This window comes from Mandrillus leucophaeus, unplaced genomic scaffold (assembly GCF_000951045.1).
Source record: "Mandrillus leucophaeus isolate KB7577 unplaced genomic scaffold, Mleu.le_1.0 Scaffold71, whole genome shotgun sequence".
Lineage (NCBI taxonomy): Eukaryota > Metazoa > Chordata > Mammalia > Primates > Cercopithecidae > Mandrillus > Mandrillus leucophaeus.
Window position 1 is genome coordinate 2,656,049 of NW_012107697.1, and position 17,566 is coordinate 2,673,614.

Below are 17,566 nucleotides of genomic sequence, written 5' to 3' on the forward strand. Positions count from 1 at the left end.
GTGGTGATGATGATGGTGATGGCGGTGGTGGTGATGGTGGTGATGATGGTGGTGGTGGTGATGATGGTAGTGGTGGTGGTGGCAGTGGTGATGGTGGTGTGATGATGATGGTGGTGGTGTGATGGTGGTGGTGTGATTGATGGTAGTGGTGTGGTGGTGATGATGGTGATGTGATGGTGGTGGTGGTGATGGTGGTGGTGGTGATGATGGTGATGGCGGTGGTGGTGATGGTGGTGGTGATGGTGGTGGTGATGATGGTGATGACAGTGGTGGTGGTGATGATGGTGGTCATCACCAGCTGCTTGGGAGGCTGAGACAGGAGAATCCTTGAACCTGGGAGGCAGAGGTTGTGGTGAGCCGAGATCGTGCCACTGTACTCCCGCCTGGGTGACAAGAACGAAACTCTGTCTCAAAAAAACAAAAAAACAAAAGCAGGCTCCACCCATAAGGCATGGTCTGGAGCTGGGTGGAGAGGAAGAGGGAACCTGTATTTGGGCTGGTGAGAGGAGGGAATAGCAGCCTAACTGCCCCTCTTCCCACCCCAACATACATACTGCCCCAGGTCTCAGAAACAGCCTGTCCCCCAACCCCCCTGCTCCCTGTTTTGGGACTCATCACTCTCTCCCAGTCTTGGGTGCTCAAGGAGACCCTCACCCACCCACTTGCCCCAGCAAGACAGGACCTCCCTGGATGATTTGAGGGGTGGCCTGGGGAGGGGCCACACATCCAGCTCTTTCAGGCTCTTCCCTTGCTCTCCATCTCAACAGGATTTGGCTCTTGGGGGTCCTCAACAATCCCCAAACCCCCCCAACTGGCCACCCTATCCTGCCAGCTTGAGCTTCTTGCTACGACAGTCACTGTGTTCTTCCACCTTATTTCACCTGGGACAAGATGAGTATTTGTTTAAGAGGAATGTTGCCAGGCATGGTGGCTCATGCCTGCAATCCCAGTACTTTGGGAGGCAGAGGCGGGTGGATCACGAGGGCAAGAGATCGAGACCATCCTGGCCAACATGGTGAAACCCCGTCTCGACTAAAAATACAAAAAAATTAGCTAGGCATGGTGGTGTGTGCCTGTAGTCCCAGCTACTCAGGACGCTGAGGCAGGAGAATCGCTTGAACTCAGGAGGCGGAGGTTGCAGTGAGCCAAGATTGTGCCACTGCACTCTAGCCTGGCGACAGAGTGAGACCCCATCTCAAAAATGAAAAAGAAAAAGAGAAAAAAGAAAAAAAGGCCAGGCGTGGTGGCTCATGCCTGTAATTCTAGCACTTTGGGAGGCTGAGGCGGGTGGATTGCCTGAGCTCAGGAGTTCAAAACACACCTGGGCAACACAGTGAAACCCCGTCTCTACTAAAAATACAAAAAAAATAGTCAGGTGTGGCAAGGTGGGCCTGTAGTCCCAGCTACTTGGGAGGCTGGGACAGGATAATTGCTTGAACCTGGGAGGCAGAGGTTGCAGTTAGCCAGTATTGCGCCACTGCAGTCCAGCCTGGGTGACAGGGTGAGACTCCATCTCCAAAAATAAAAAAAAATTTCAAAAAGAGGAATGTTACCAGGAAAATAAGGAAAACAGGAATGGCAGTTTCTGGAGCACCTATTTCTTCTCTTGATATAATTGATCATCCAGCCGCAGACTCGCTAGAAATCTGTCAAGGTCAGCCCCGCCGGCAGAGTTTGGGCTACTCAGGAGGAAGTGAAGTTCTGGCCACTGAGGGTATTCTAGCTGGGCCTTGGGGTCCCTTTGGTGGGAAATGACCTTGAAAGGTCATTGCATAGTGATAATCCTTTACGCTGGCACAGAAGTTCATGGTTTATAAAGGGTTTTCACCTGCATTCTCATGTATTTGCTTATCCTAGAAAACATGCGGAACATGGGTTGATAGAACCATTTTACAGATGAGAAAACTGAGGCACAAGAGCAAAGTGGCTTTTCCAAAGTCACATAAGGGGAGTGTAAGCTTGCTGGGCTTTTCACTTGGATTCTGAGCCTTGCTGGGGCAGTGGTGCTCCAACTTCAGGGAAACCCACGTTTCTTTTCTTACTCAGTCTGGCATGGAGAGTTCACCCCCATCAACTTGCCTCTTGCTCGTCTGTTTACCCTCTTCTTCCAGGTAGGTCCACCTTTGCTGGGCACTTAGAAGGTAGGCAGAGGTGATTCTGGAGTTAATGAGCCATCAGCAGGGGGAGTGGAAGCATCACCCTCCCATGATCACATTAGCAAGACAGACCCCGACACCCAGGAGGGAATGGATGGAGGAGGGGACCTGAAAAGCTTAGAATTCCCAAAGCAAAAGGCCAGAAGCTGAGGGGCCTCCTGTCTTCCTGGAGTGATGGAGGTTGACGGTTGAGCTGTCTGACCATCTAAGCAGGTGGCCCTCTGTCTTCCCAGGACCCCATGCTGTGGCCTCAGGTCCTTGTGGAAAATCCCCCAAATCGAGTATATATTGAGATAACTTCAGCATGGTCTGAAGTAATTAAAATGAGAGGGGATTTAGATATGTAAATGCTTCTGTTAAAATAAAGTTGAACCCCGTGGAGTTTCTCCTGGCCTGGCCAAGGTGGAAGGCACAAATCCACCCTCCTCAGGCGGAGTTCTGGTTCGAAGAGTGCGTGTGTATTTTGACGCGTTCGGGGAGAGGATGAGCTCCAATACGCTGGGGTGACTGAAGACTCAAGGAATCTGGGGAACTTCAAGACCGGAACATATTTATGGATGTGGTGGGGAGTGGGGCAGTTTAGTTCTGGCAAGGTCCATGAGCAGCACCATGGGAAGCTTCACGTCAGGGCAAAACAACCTCAAGAAAAGAAATGGGGACAGCAGCCCTCCAGGTCCTTCTTGGGGAATAGTTGGATCTGACTGGGATTGGGGGTGGCTGTGGGCTGGGTAGGGTAATGTGGACACCGTAATTCTGTGCACAGGCAGTGGGCATCGCATCTCGCTTGCCCCTCACTGCAGCCCTGGGAGTCTCAGGCATTGTGGTCTCCATCTTATACTATTTTCCCCAAATCACTAAGAGACAGACTTGATGATTGAACCCAGGCCTGCATGACTCCAAGACTGGGCCCACCGACCAGCATTTGTGTGTGTCTACGCTGTGCTTTGAGATCCCAGAGCACTAACTCAAGCAGGACTGTGGATGCTCAATGCATTTAGTAAGATACAAGCCAAAGGAAAACTGTGAGCCATAGTGGCACTTTGTTTCTTTCTAAGGGGCAGTTCAGGACAGTGTAAAGAGCATTTGGCTTGGAGTCAGAAGGCCTGGGTCCAAGTTCTGAGTCTACTGCTCACCCCGCCGTGTCGCCTTGGGCAAGGCACTGAACCTCCCTGGGCCTCGGGTGAATCATCAGCTAAGTAGGCTTGGGCAGACCTGCCCATTGGTCACCTCCCCTGGGTGATGAGGATCACGGCGCCGAGGTCCCCTTCCTGCAGATTGAGGGGCCTGGTCTATTCTAGTTACTACTGGCGACACCTGCATGGAGGTCTGTACTCCTTCCCAGTGCTGTGTATTCTACAACTTCTCCAGATCACTTCTGTTCTACAAAATCCTCTTCCATAGCATCTTTTCCAGGAACTCTTTCCTCACGAGCCCGGCCTGCCTCTGATGATGCCATTTGATACCAAACACGGTTCCCACGAGCTCAGGTTTCACCCCACCTGGGGCATTTGCTGATTCATGGGTGTACAAAAACTTGTATGGGGCCCGGGATCCCCTGTGGAGTTAGGCTGGTGCAGTCTCCCTCTCCTGGGCGTCCTCCTGCCCTGATGCCAGGGAATGTATGGCTCTGCCTGTCACAGTTTCTATGGCAGCGGGCAGAGGGTAGAGTCACAGAGTGGTTAGAGAACCATTTTACAGATGAGAACCATTTTACACAGCTTCTGGGGCCACACTGCCTAGGTGTAAAGCCCAGCTCCTCAATGGCTTTGGGGACTTTGGGAAACTGTCCACGTCTTCATGTCCCTGTGTTGGGGGTGATAGTAATAGTGATAATACCTACCTCTGGGGATGGAGGTGAGGATTCAGTGTTACAAAGTATGTTGAACAGTGCCTGGCACTTACGGAGTGATATTGTAAGTCTTATTTGTTTTTAAAATATCTTGAGTCACTTTGTAATTTCCAAACATCATGTAAATGTAAAGAATTCTTACTGTTGTTAGGCTCCTGGGACTCAATTTCCCCATTTGAGAGTTGGGGAGAATGATCTTTCAGGTTCCATCTGATTCCAATGGTCTGTAATTCTTGGATAGGTAGTTAGACCTCTTGCTTGGGGTTTGCATGAGTTGAATTACAGGGACAAAAGAATAGGGCATGGAATAGGACACCCATGAGCCCAGGCTTTGGAAAGGAGAATTTGACCTCTGGGAGGTGACAGCAGAAAACGAAAGGAGGTAGAGGGTTTCAGAGGGAGAAGCTTCCCAATCAGGGCACTTTGGGTACTATCCTTATCCCAGAGCCTGCAGGAAGGCCAGCACCAGCCAGCTGGGGGCTCTAATTCCCACTGGGGCTTGGGTGTGTCTTCAGAAAAAGTATCATGTGAGAGACCTACAGTTTTCATTGATCAAGCCCGCAGATCTTCCTAGGGTGAACAGATACTTCTGTGGAGGAAATCCTGGAGACAGACAGCCGCAATCTTTCTTTGGGGGGGGTCTGTCCATACCACCCCACACTCCTTAAGTGGGCTGTCGGAGGAGACAGGGGGAGCCTGCTCCTACCATGGTTTCCCTGGAGCCCCTTCTCTGTTCCCCTCTCATGGGGGCTTGGATTGTTTATTTTGTTAGAAGGGCAGCTCCTTCTCTTCTCTGCAGGGAAGGCAGAGTGGGTCACTCTCACAGTGAGGGATGAGACCATGCCCACCCCAATCCCCCCACTCCCACTGCAGCTGCTGCCCAACAGACTTCTCTGGAAGCTGCCCTTGGCCACTATCACCCCAGGCACCTGGGCTCAGGATCAGTTGCAGTAGATCAGGGAGATGGAGTGGGGTGTGGTGATTCATCACTGTCAGGGCTGTCTAAGAGCTCCGGGGCGGACCTGCTACCGAGCCCTGCTGCTTTGTCTTCAGGAGCAACTTGGGAGAGGCCGCCAGGCTCCCATCTTCCATTGCCCAGGCTCTTTGTTCCATATGCAGAGAGGGGTCATGGAATCAGAGAGGCAAGGCCTTGCTCAAGGTCACCTGGTGAGAAGTGGCAGAGCTGGTTGCAGAGCCCAGTCCCCTGTCTCCTAGTCCAGGCCTCTAGCCAGCATATTACCTCCCTCCCGTCAGCTGCCATCCAGCCCTGACCACCTGCCCTTTTCTTCCAACCCATTATAGTCAACAAGGAAAATCTCATTTGGTGTGACTTACTGTCCCCTGTCCTTCTTGTCATGAACCCCCCAGGAAGTTTCCATTGCTTAGGATCAATTGTGGGGACCAGAGGAAGGTTTTCCAGTGAACCCCACCCGGTGTGGTCACATGACACCTGGAGGCCTCATGCCAGTCACTCTGTTGTGCCTCAGGACTCCTGTTTCCTGATGGCTGGCTTGTCCTTCCTGTTCCTCTGGGATTCCCCCAGAGCACATCTCCTCCCCCTCCTTCTCTGGCTCTACCCATCCTGTCCCAGCCTCTCCAGTGCCTCCTAAGCCACCAGAACAGGGATCTCTCCTAGAGGGCCCCAGCCTGGCTGACTAGATACACACCAACCCTTCCTGTTGAGCTCCAGGGGCCTTCAAACACTCTGTTTTAAAAGCCTTGGAACCTTTCAAAATCCTACATCTCTGATAGTCATATGAAAAAGTGCTCAACATCCTTAGTCATAGGGAAATGCAAATTAAATCATAATGACATACCACTATGCCCTTGCCAGAAAGACTAAAAACTAAAAGGATGGATGGCACCAAGAGTGGGCGAGAAGCAGAGCCATGGGAACTCTCATACGCTGTTGGTGGGAGCGACATTGGCACAGTCACTCTGGAACACTGACTGTGTCTACTAACCCTAGTTCCACTCCCAGCAGAAATGAGGATGATGGGCCCCAAAGTTACGTACAAGAATGTTTGTAACAACTTTATTCATAATTGTCCCAAACTGGAGACCGCTCACATCCCCACTGATGGTAGAAGAGAGAGGCACACTGTGGCCTTTTCACACTTTGGGATAATAATACACAGCAATGGACAACAGACCTCATGGGTGAGGCTTACAGACATCATGTTGAGTGAAAGCTGCAAAAATAGTATACTCGATTCTATTCTATGTATAGAATAGACTAGATATGACTCCATTTCTGTGAAGTTCCAGAATGGGGGTCATGCCTGGGAGGGAGCATGAATGACTCACAGTCTTGATCCGGGGGTGGTGACATGGGTGTGTACAAATGGAGCTGAACCCCTAAGATCTGCGTGCTTTACTGTTGTTACCGCGTGCTTTACTATTGTTACTGTATTCCTCAATAAAAAAGCTTGAAAATGAAAAATAACAAAGTACCAAAACCTTACACAGGATCCTGGTAAGTAAAAATGATCACTGTTGAGACCTATCCTCTCGCTTCCCATGTCAGGCGGCTCCTGGGGCATTTCTGTGGATGAAACTGTAGAAGGCACTGGAAGCCTTTGCTCTGGGGTGAATGTGGCCTCACGTTCCTGCAGCTGGCCTCATGCCCCCTGCAGGAGGGTGGCCCAGTGCGGGGATCCCAACCCAACCCTGCCCTGAGGGGCACATCCCGGTTCCTCCAGACCCGTGCTGCCCCTCCACAGGCTGGTGGGTCATGGTGCGAAATGATGTAAATCAGAGAGAAAATAAGGGAGTGGTGCTCACGACGTAGCCAGGAAGGCACAGAGCTGGGATCCCACCTGGAACTTGGCAAGTGTCTTACTACTTGATGTTGTTTCCATGACAAGTTCTGTTTCCCCGCTTAGGGCAGATACACAGTAGTGAAAATAACAGTAAGCAAGGATACTATGCTAGTTTAGTGCAGCTGAGCACTCAGTCTGTTCTAGGGGTTCTGCTGAGTGCTTTTACAAGGAGTCAATTCTCCTTTCATCCTTACAGCCATCGGTGGCAAGTATCCCTATTACCTGCTTTACAAATACCTTACTCCATATATGAACTATCTTTATACAACCCAGTAGTCTACTCACATAGATTGAGAAATAAAATTCAGGGAAGGCAGGCACCTTGCCGAAGTTTTGCAGAGCTGATAGGTGGTGGAACCAGGGATTAATCAAGGTCAGTTTGACTCTAAGGCCCTGTCTCTTTCCTTTCACCAGGTTTTCTATAAATGTCTGCTGTGGACCGAACTGATGGAATCAGCATCCAAAAGGAATGCCACAGGCTGAAATGCTGTCCCAAGATAAAACATTGCAGAGATGCATGAAAATTGCATTTGGGGAGTAAATAGGCAGCCCAAGTACAGAGTTAAGAAGATCTGCTTAGAGGTGGCACACATGAAAACAACTCAAAGGTTTACTTGCCCATCCAAATATCCATCCATCCATCCATCCATCCATCCATCCATCCACCCACCCACCCACCCAACCCCCTCCTGCCCCAGAAGTTTAACCACCAGGATTGAGCCCCTCTGTGTCCCATGCCAACCTCTTAAGGTTAGATGGGTTGGCTGTGCCCAGTGTGTAAGAGGGGGTAGGCCAGGTTCAGGGAGGACACACAGACAATTCCTCACCTCTCCACCCCTATCCCCTGCTGGTCAGACCAGTTCCAGGGACCAGTATTTAATACTTGGCCCTCAGAATGGGAAGGAGATGGCAATGTGTGTGTGTGTGTGTGTGTGTGTGTGTGTGTGTGTGTGTGTGTGTGTATGTTTCTTCAGGAACACCTTTTTTATTTTTTTTGAGACTGAATCTTGCTCAGTCACCTAGCCTAGAGTGCAGTGGCATAATCTCGGCTCACTGCAAGCTCCGCCTCCCCAGTTCAAGCAATTCTCCTGCCTCAGCCCCCTGAGTAGCTGGGACTACAGGCGCCCGCCACCACGCACGGCTAATTTTTTGTATTTTTAGTAGAGACCGGGTTTTACCATGTTGGCCAGGCTGGTCTCAAACTCCTGACCTTATGATCTGCCCTCCTTGGCCTACCAAAGTGCTAGGATTACAGGTGTGAGCCACTGCGCCCGGCCCAGGGACTTTTTAAAAAAATATACTTAATTTTTTTTTTTTTTAAATTTTTTTTTGAGATTAAGTTTCAGTCTTGTTGCCAAGGCTGGAGTGCAATGGTGTGACCTCGATCCACTGCAACCTCTGCCTCCCAGGATCAAGTGATTCTCCTGCCTCAGCTTCCTGAGTAACTGGGATTACAGGCACCCACCACCACACTCAGCTAATTTTTTGTATTTTTAGTAGAGATGGGGTTTCACCATGTTGGCCAGGCTGGTCTCGAACTCCTGACTGCAGGTGATCCACCCACCTCGACCTCCCAAAGTGCTGGGATTACAGGCGTGAGCCACCATGCCTGGGTAACAGACTTTTTTTTTAAAGAGCAATTTTAGGCTCACAGTAAGATTGAGTAGAAGGTACAGACAGTCTATGGGAAATAGACTCCCTAACTCCACATAGGTATGGCCTCTCCCACTATCAAAAATCCCACACTAAAAATAAAAGAAAAAACATTTTACACCAGAGGGGTCCATTTGTGGTAGTCAGTGAACACACACGGACACAGTGACGGGTCCGTAGGTAACTGGGGTTGTTTGATGTTGGTGTGAGGGCTTGCTCTGAGCTGGCCATTGTGACAATGCTTTCCCACAGCTACTGATCAATGGAATCAAGACTTGAACCCAGGTTTGCCTGACTCTGAAGCCCAGGCTCCTAACAGCTGTGTTGCTAAGTGGCCTGATGACGATAGCATAGGTTTAAATATCTGAAAAAGTGGTTTGGTGAGGAGTAGCCGTCTTCCTAAAGGACTATCCCAAGAAGGCTAGATGGAGTTATTCTGTGTAGCTTCCCAGGGAAATATCTAGATGACCAACAGGTGAAGCTTAGGGGAGGGAAATTTTGTCCGCATAGAAGGGTAGCCCTGTGGCATCAGGGCTTACTTTGAGAGGCAATGACTTGCCCAGCACCAGAGGCTGGGCACATTTGGAGGGAAACCCCTGTCTTGGGGAAGGTTGGGCTTCACCACCTGAAAGGTCTCTTTTATTTTGATTTATTTATTTTAAGCATAAGATCTCACTCAGTCGCTTATCCTGGGGTGCAATGGTACAATTAGAGCTCACTGCAGCCTCCAACTTCTGGGCTCAAGCAATCCTCCCACCTCAGCCTCCTAAGCAGCTGGGACCACAGGTGTGCGCCACACCTGGCTAATTTTTTAATTCTTTGTAGAGATGCAAGTCTTGCTGTGTCACTCAGGCTAGTTTCAAACTCCCGGCCTTAAGCGATCCTCCCACCTCAGGTCCCCAAAGGGTTGGGATTACAGGTAGGAGCCACCATGCCCAGCTAAAAGGCTTCTTTTGACTCTCATTTTGATCAGTTCAATTTGGTTCAGCCTCTGTTGAGCACCCACCCTGTGCTCGCTCTGGGCTGGGTACTGGGAATGAGTAAGCCATGATCCCAATGCTTGCTTTGGCAGCACATGTATTAAAATTGGAACGATACAGAGACAATTAGCATGGCCTTGTGCAAAGATGACATGCAAATTTGTGAAGCATCACATTAAAAAAGAAAAAGACAAGATCCCAGCCCTCAAGGGGCTGCCAGCCTACGTTGGAAGGCAGCTTGTGCCGTTCTGTTACTTGCTGTCCCTTTTTGCCCTGGAAGCCATAGGGGCTCTCAGGGATGAGGGTCCCAGGAGTGTTGCAAAATGAAAAGGAGCTGGCTACTGAGGGGATGGTGGGCATGAGCAGGATATCAGGCTGGGGAACCCTGGCCAGCTGGTCTCTGGTTCAGTCATCCCCAAGGAGGTCTTTACTCACTGTGGAATAGAAGAGGCCTTTGTTAGGGACCTTCGGGCCCGTCCTCAGGCAGAGAGCGGAGGACTCTTAAGAGCACAGGCCCTGGTACCCTCCCCTTCCGCTTCTCTCAGAGGATCCTCCCTCATCTGCCTAAAAGGGATATAGGGGAACCGTCACCTTCCTTCATGAAGCACATTCACTTCTCCTAGGTTGACAGCATCATGGAGCAAGGAGCTCCATTCAGAGAGGGCCTATGGGATCTCCTGCCTGGGCTCTTTCATAATCCCTCTTCCCCTTGTGGAAGATGCCCAGGGACCAAGCGCCCATAGGTGATCTAAATCCCAAAAACCTGCTTCATGAGGATTATGGGTGTGGCTCCACCCTGCCCCCTACTTGCCTCAGGTGGTGACCTCCATTACAGTCACTGTCAAATGGGATCCCAAGTCTCACAGGTGATGATAATGATGAACATGAAAGTGATGGATGACAATTAATGATGACAACAGTAAATAGCATTATTCAGCACTCAAACCCTATGTGTGCTAATTCACGGAATCACCCAACTCCCCACCCCTTCAGTCCCATTTTCCTATCTCAAGACCCACCTCTTCCTCAGGACTGACACCTGGGGCGGCCTCTGCCTCCACGCTGGCTATCCATTCGAATCTCCTGGGTAGCTTATTAAAAATATGCCTGTTAGGGCTGGGCGCAGTGGATCACGCCTGTAATCCCAGCACTTTGGGAGGCCGAAGCGGTGGATCACAAGGTCAGGAGATGGAGACCATCCTGGCCAACATGGTGAAACCCTGTCTCTACTAAAAATACAAAAATTAGCTGGGTGTGGTGGCGCATGCTTGTAGTCCCAGCTACTGGGGAGTCTGAGGCAGGAGAATCGCTTGAACCAGGGAGTCGGAGGTTGCAGTGAGATGAGATCCCACCACTGCACTCCAGCCTGGTGATAGAGCAAGACTCTGTCTAAAAAAAAAAAAAAAAAGCCTGTTACCAGGCACAGTGGCTCATGCCTATAATCCCAGCACTTTGGGAGGATTGCTTGAGGCCAGGAGTTTGAGACTAGCCTGGGTAACATAGGGAGACCCCTGTCTCTACATAATAACAATAATTATAATAATAAAAATAAGACTAGCTGGGCATGGTGGCAAGTGCCTGTAGCCTACTTGGGAGGCTGAGGCAAGAGGATTGCTTGAGCCCAGGAGGTCGAAGCTGCAGTGAGCTGTAATTGTGCCACTGTACTCCAGCCTGGGTGACAAACCAAGACCCCATTTCAAAAAAAAAAAAAAAAAAGTCTGTCTAGGCCCCAATCCCAATCCCAGAGGCTCTGACCCTATTGGCGTGGGGCGAGGCCTGATTTTTAAAAATCCCCAGATGATTCTGGAATGTAGCCTGAGTCAAGTTCTCTGCGCTCAATGGGGCCTGTGATGTACGTTGATGATTGATGCCCTACAGCTGGTTCTCAAGCCAGGCAGCCAGCCCTGTGCTTTTCTCTATGGAGCTCAAGATGAGCTTGGATGCCAAGTTGCCAGAAGGGCCAGATTAGATGAGGCCCCAGCTCCTGGAGTGTCTGTGTGTGCTATGTGTGTGCTGTGGGAGGCATGGTTGGCAGAGGGGAGGCTGGGGTGAGGACATTGCCTGCAGCGCCTCATCTGGGAGTTGTTCTGGGGATGGGGAGTGGAAACGCAGTCCCCCATAGAGAGAGACTTGGTCTGGCTCTGCCATCAAGCCTGTAAACCAGGGGAGAAAATAGGATCTGGGGTCCAAGAAGCCAACATCTGGGTAGAACCCAAGGACTGCTCTGCATAGTGCTGCTCTGCATGGTGTCTGGAGGATGTGGGGGCACAGCCTCCAGCTGTGGGCACTGGTACAGAGTGCCGGTTTCAGAAGCAGGTCTAGCTGGAGCTCCCCTAGAGCGTTCAGAGGGCTTTCCTCCTCCAACTTTCTCACCCAATCCATGTCCTTCTCATTCTTCAAACCATGTCAGTAGAACCTTTTCCAGGAAGTCTTCCCTGATGAGCCCATCTGACTCTGACAGCTCCACTTAACACCAATAGGGATCCTGCAAACTCAGTTTACATCCCACTGGGGGTTCTTGCTGCTTTGTGAGGGAACAGAAGCTTGTACTAGATCTAGCATCCTCCCAGGAGTCAGGCTGGTGCCATCCTTTCCCCTGGGTTCCTCCCCTCCTGCTGCTCTCAGGATGTGGCTGTGCCCTTGAGCATGTTTGGCGCACACTTGGGCCAAATCATAGTTTCCTCTCTAGATTTTAGTTCTCCATGTGCAGAATGAGTGTGTTGGAGTAGATGATCTCTTTTAGAACAACTAATGTAAGATGGTAAATTCTCAAGGCTGCCGGAAATACTCTTAACAGATCTCTGTCTGGAGAACTCCTACACATCCTTCAAGGTCCAGGTGAAATGTCACTCCAGACCCTCCCAAACACAATGACCCACTCCTGTCCTGTGCTACCCCAGCACTTTACACACAAGTCTGCGACAGCCTGTGGCAAGGATGGCACTGGCCATTTTGGAATCGGGGATACCCAGGTTTCTGAATTCTGTTAGAGCCGGGATGCTGGGTGTGGCTGTCACAGGATTGCAGTCCCAGAGTGGCCAAAAACGTGTTGTAAATGAATAAATGAATTCCTGAATTCATCAAGTTTATCTCCTTAACCGTCTGTAACCAGGAGTGGGTAGGATAGGGGAATGGAGAGAAAGGCCTCTACGGTCTCCAGAGAGGAACTTAGTCCTGGGCCCACCAGCCAAGATAGGGATATGGTGGACACATCCCAGGGGGACCTTAGACACTCAGACAGGTGCTGCTTCCGGGCCTTTGGTCCTCTGCTCTGCTGAGGGTGGTGTTGGAGGGATGGAGGCAAGGGTTGTGGTTTGGGCAGAAGGAGCCACAGCCTAGCAGAAAGTTCTTCCAAGGCCCAACTGGACTAGAAGACTAAGAGTATGGCCCTGGACTCCCAGTATCCTTTGGGCCGGGATGTCTGTAAGGGGACATCCTGGCACCGAGGCCTGGGGAAGGGACTGAGTCTGGCTTCTCCAGCCCAAAGCTCTGTCCAGAGGGGTTGTGCCTGAGACTAATCGACTTGCCCTCCTTCCGCTGCTGGAGAGTCTTGGCTAATTTGCCAGAACACTCTAGTTAAATGCCAATTAGGACGTTCTGTCCACTGCTGTCTTCCAATATATTAATAACGTAATTAAGCATTTATTGCCTGCACAAATTAAAAATTAACTTAAACGGACAGCCTGGAAAACTGAGGAAGTGACCGCTTAAACAACCAATTTGCATCTCATTCGAATATCAACATCTAAACACAGTCCCTTCTAGGATGCTGGGTTTGGCCTTCCAGAGGAGGCTCAGCCAGCTGCCAACAGCTGCTGGCTTCTCCTTCTGCACGCCTACTTCTGCCTGTCCAGCCCCAGTCCTGGGTGTGGAGGATGTGACCTTGCCCACAACGGGCAGGAGGGTTTTCTGCTAAGCAGCCATCTTGGCTCTATCATTCCTACCCCCTCCCTTTCCCAGGAGTCGTTGGTATGGATTTCAGTGAAAGGAGATGCTACGGGGTGCGGGGGGTGACGGAGGGATGGCTGGGAGGGGGCAGTCTCTGAAGCCCCTGCCACTTCCACCCCCAGGATCAATTTGTCCTGCATTCCAGCCCAGGAGATGGGAAGCAGATGGTGCTGGTGGGGAGAGTGCGGAGGTAACCAAGGAACAAGAAGACCTTCTCTCCAAACAACCAGCCCCCTGGAGAGAAATGGGGGACACAGGAGGGGTGGGTCACAGGGAGAGCTTGCAGGGGCTGGGGCTGGGCAGTATCTTCGAAATAGAAGATGCAAGGATAAAGCTCTCAGCTCTTCTCCATCCCCAGGGACCTAACACAGCAGGTGTGACACTGCTGGTTTTCGTCTCCAAACAGCCACAGGAGGGGACATGGCAGGAACAGGACAGCAGGAGTGGGTGACAGGGTAACTGGAGTCTGGGACAGGAGGCACCCATACCCCCAGGAAGGCGCCAGCCGGTGCAGGGCTGTCCCTCTCTGCTGTGTGCACCCCCAGCCCTCTTAGGCCTTACTTTCTTAAAGGCCTTCCTCTGTCTGTGGACGCCCACCCCTCCGTCTACGATGCTGCCGTCAAAGTCCACGGTCTTCTTCTTCTCACTTGTGTGGAAGATGGTTCTGGGGCAGCCTGTGAGCAGTCTCCCTCAGGGCCCCTGCTCCTCTGGAACCCTGGAACCTGGGCACGGGGTGGGGGTCCCTTCCCCTCACCATCCCTCTGCACCACCCCGTCCAGCTCCACCCCTTCCCCGTCCCCACTGCCATGGAACAGGGCAGTGATGGGATGCAAACCAGTTTGTTTTAAACACTTTATTTATAAAAAAGTACATTTTTTTTCCTCAATACATTTTCAACCCATCATTTTTTTTTAATACAAGTAAAAGGGGGTGATGCAAACACCCCCAGGTCAGAACCAGGAGGATCTGCTGGGCTGTCCCTGGACCAAAGGCGGAAAGGGCGACAAGACGCCGAAGCAAGGTAGCGCATCACGCTTGGAGGGGAGGGTGGCAGCTTCTCCTGGATTCTTTTCATTTATACAAAAAAGGAAAACCAATTTTTTTCGACCAAGAATCCCATTCCTCACAGCAGGGGTCAGAAGAGCAGCAGCACCAAGTGGGACAGGGGCTCCTCCTGGCCTTGCAAGCTGGGCAGTGTTGGCAGCGGTGGCAGCAGCAGAGGCCTGGGCACCCTCACCACCTGGGCCGCAGCAGAGGGGCCTGCCTCCTGGCATCCCCGGCACTAGGCAGTGTGTGAAGCCTCCCTGTGGGTGTGGGGACCTGGGGTGCCCCCACCTGCCCCTCACTAGGAGAGGGTTTCTGTTGGCAGTCAGGCTTTGGCGGTCTCTGTCTGGACCCGAGGCCTGGGAGCACTCCCCTCCTCCCAGAGGAGGGGACACCCATGTCTGCTTGGCTCAGCAGAGCTGCCTACACCCACCTAACACAATTCCCAATTTCTCTGCTCTGACGAAGGCAGTAAAGTTATTGCACCAGTGACTTGGGCACGTGGGGGTTGGCAGGCAGAGGGGGCACATGCCCAGGAAACAGGGCCCCTATGAGGCTCTCTTATAGCCTCGGCACTGGGAAATCTTTTTTTCTCCTTAAGGGCTTTCAGCAGGATCAGACCATTCCCTCTGCCACATCTGTGCTGAGTGGCCATCTGGCTGTGCACGCATGCGTGTGCACGTGTGTGTACACACACCTGTGCGTGGGTATGTTGGAGGTGTGAGTGTGTCCTCTGTGGGCACATGTGCTAGGTCCGAGGTGGTCACACTTGCAGGCCTGTGTTCACCTACTCTATGCTGCTGCTTTTCAGACCCTTCTGATAAAAGGGGACTTGGATGGTTGTTACACATTAGGACAATATCAAAATCTGTAAGGAAACAGGGGCGTGGGTGTGGGGCGGGGGCAAGGACAGGGAGGGCAACAAGAGGCAGGATGACAACTGGGGAGGCCTTGGCACAATTAATACCAAGTTTATTTCATTTCCAGCAAAGCAGAAGCTCAGCTCATGCTGTGGGCATGAAGAAGCCAAACGTCCTCATCTCTCTGCTGGGGTAGACCTCCCTTTTGCCAGCTGACTGTGTCTGTGGGTCCAGCAGCAGTGCCCACCTTCCCACAAACTTGGTGCACAGAAAACCTCACATCCCTAGGCCCAAGTGCTGACCCCTGCCTCATGCCCACGCTCAGCCTAGGCTGGCAGCTGCTCGGTGGGTATGCTGAGGCTGGGCCCCTGGCAAGTCAGGAGCCTCCTACGTGGCCCATGCTACATGGACCCCAAAATTTGTGCTTTGCTTGTAGGAAGGGTGTGGAGGTGTCTTAAGGGGGAACTCAGTGCTTTGGCTGGGCTTGGGGCCTTCAAAGTCCATCACAGAATGGGGAATAGGGTGTGGTAGTGCAGGATAAAGGAGATGCAGGAGGAGACAGGGACAGGAAATGCCTCTATCAGGCAGGCCCCTGGGATTGCCTCTTGCCTGGGGGAAAAGGGGACCAAGCAGAGGGGCCAGAGTGGTGTAAGGTGGGATGGGGCAGTGATGTAATGTGGAAAAGGTCCCCTGCCCTGGGGGACACTAATACTGCAGGGAGAAGCAGCCCAGCTCCTCCACCTCCCTCTGCCCTGTGGCTGGAAAGACCCCATAATTTTCTCCCCTAACTTCGCCCCATCCAGTACCCCAAATGTGAAGAGGGGAGAGCCGCACCAGGGCTGGCATGGCTTCAGACTTCTGCTACGTGGCTACTGGGCAGCCTGGGCTGGGGCCAGGGCAGTGAGGGCCAGACAACGATGGCCCACCTGCTGGGCCCAGGGTTGCCAGGGCAGAAATGGAGCTGGCTGGGGGTTCAATAGCAGCACCAGGGAGGGGAGGGGAGAAACTGGGGGGCTCCCTTAGGAAGCCTATGGCAGGGTGGGTCAGTGCCCGTGGGGCACAGAGTGGTCTGCCTCCCTCCTCCCCAACACTTGCCATCCTGCAGAGCCCCGACACCCTGGGGTGAGTTAACTGGGATCCCAGTGGGCAGGCATGAAGGGCCGCGAAGCCTGCCTCTCCATCCCAGGGTCCTTCCCATGGGCATGCCTGTCTAAAGTCTAGAGTGCCGGGGAATCTGGGAGCAGATGGAGGAACTGAGGCACTTCGAGCTGGGGGACTGAGAGAGGGCTGGGAGGGGTCTTCCTCCATTACATACATGGGAAGACCCAGTCTGGGGTGGCTGATAGGAACTCAATGTCCCATTCAAAAAGGGAATCTGCACTCAAAGGGAGGGCTTTTCCCAGGCCCTCCCCTCATCCCAGAATGGGGACCAGGGTATGGCTGCGCAGGAGGTGGCCTAGCGGCCCCACCCCCCTCACTTTCTGCCAGGCCCCAGGCTTTGACAACGGCCTTTGTGTGTGAGGCATCCTACGGACTCCTCAGTCCCTCAGACTGTGTTTGCAGAGCTTCTGCCATGTGGGCTTCCTTCTCCACTGCCCTCCGTGTGGACGTTTCTTCACTTCTGACTCCTGCAGGTGGTTCCCCCTGGGATCCCAGCCCTGACTAGCCAACAGAACCAAGTGTTGCTAGATAAGGGAGAAATCAGAGAAACCTCCATGCTGTAAGAAGCAGTTTGGGGTGGGCCTGAGATCCTAGGGTGGAGGCACCGAGGGCCCAGTCTCAGCCATCTCTGGAAGCTTCTATAGGCTGCCCCCATTCTCAGCTTAAAGGGGGAACCAGGTGGAAATAGATGGGTGGGCCTTGGGCAGTGTCAGGATGGGGCAGGGCATGGGACCCCAGGGGAGAGCAGGCAGAGAGGAGCAGTGTGTGCATGTGTGTGTGTGTGTGTGTGTGTGTGCATGTGTCAGCAGAGGCAGGAGCAAGTGTGGGCCAGAGCCCATCTGGAGCCCCTAATGGAGGGGGCACATTGGGGATAAAGACAGAACGCATCAGAGCTAGGCCAACTCCACTCTCTGTGGGCCAATGAGGAAAAAAAATGCAAAACCACCCTCAGCAGGAAAACACAGCCCAAGGCCCCGCTTCACAAAGAAGACTCCCTGGGAACTGGGGAGAAGTCGCACCCCTCCCCCTACCTTTTGGGTACACCGGCTGTCCAGACCCAAGGTCCAAACTCCCGGATGCATCGGCTTTCACT

General features: G+C 52.3%; 1 protein-coding gene across 1 annotated transcript in view; it reads right to left on the reverse strand.

Moving 5' to 3' along the window:
• PVRL1 (poliovirus receptor-related 1 (herpesvirus entry mediator C)) overlaps positions 1-17,566 on the reverse strand; it is a 96,894-nt gene that overhangs the window by 10,894 nt on the left and 68,434 nt on the right. The gene's annotated exons all lie outside the window — the stretch shown is intronic.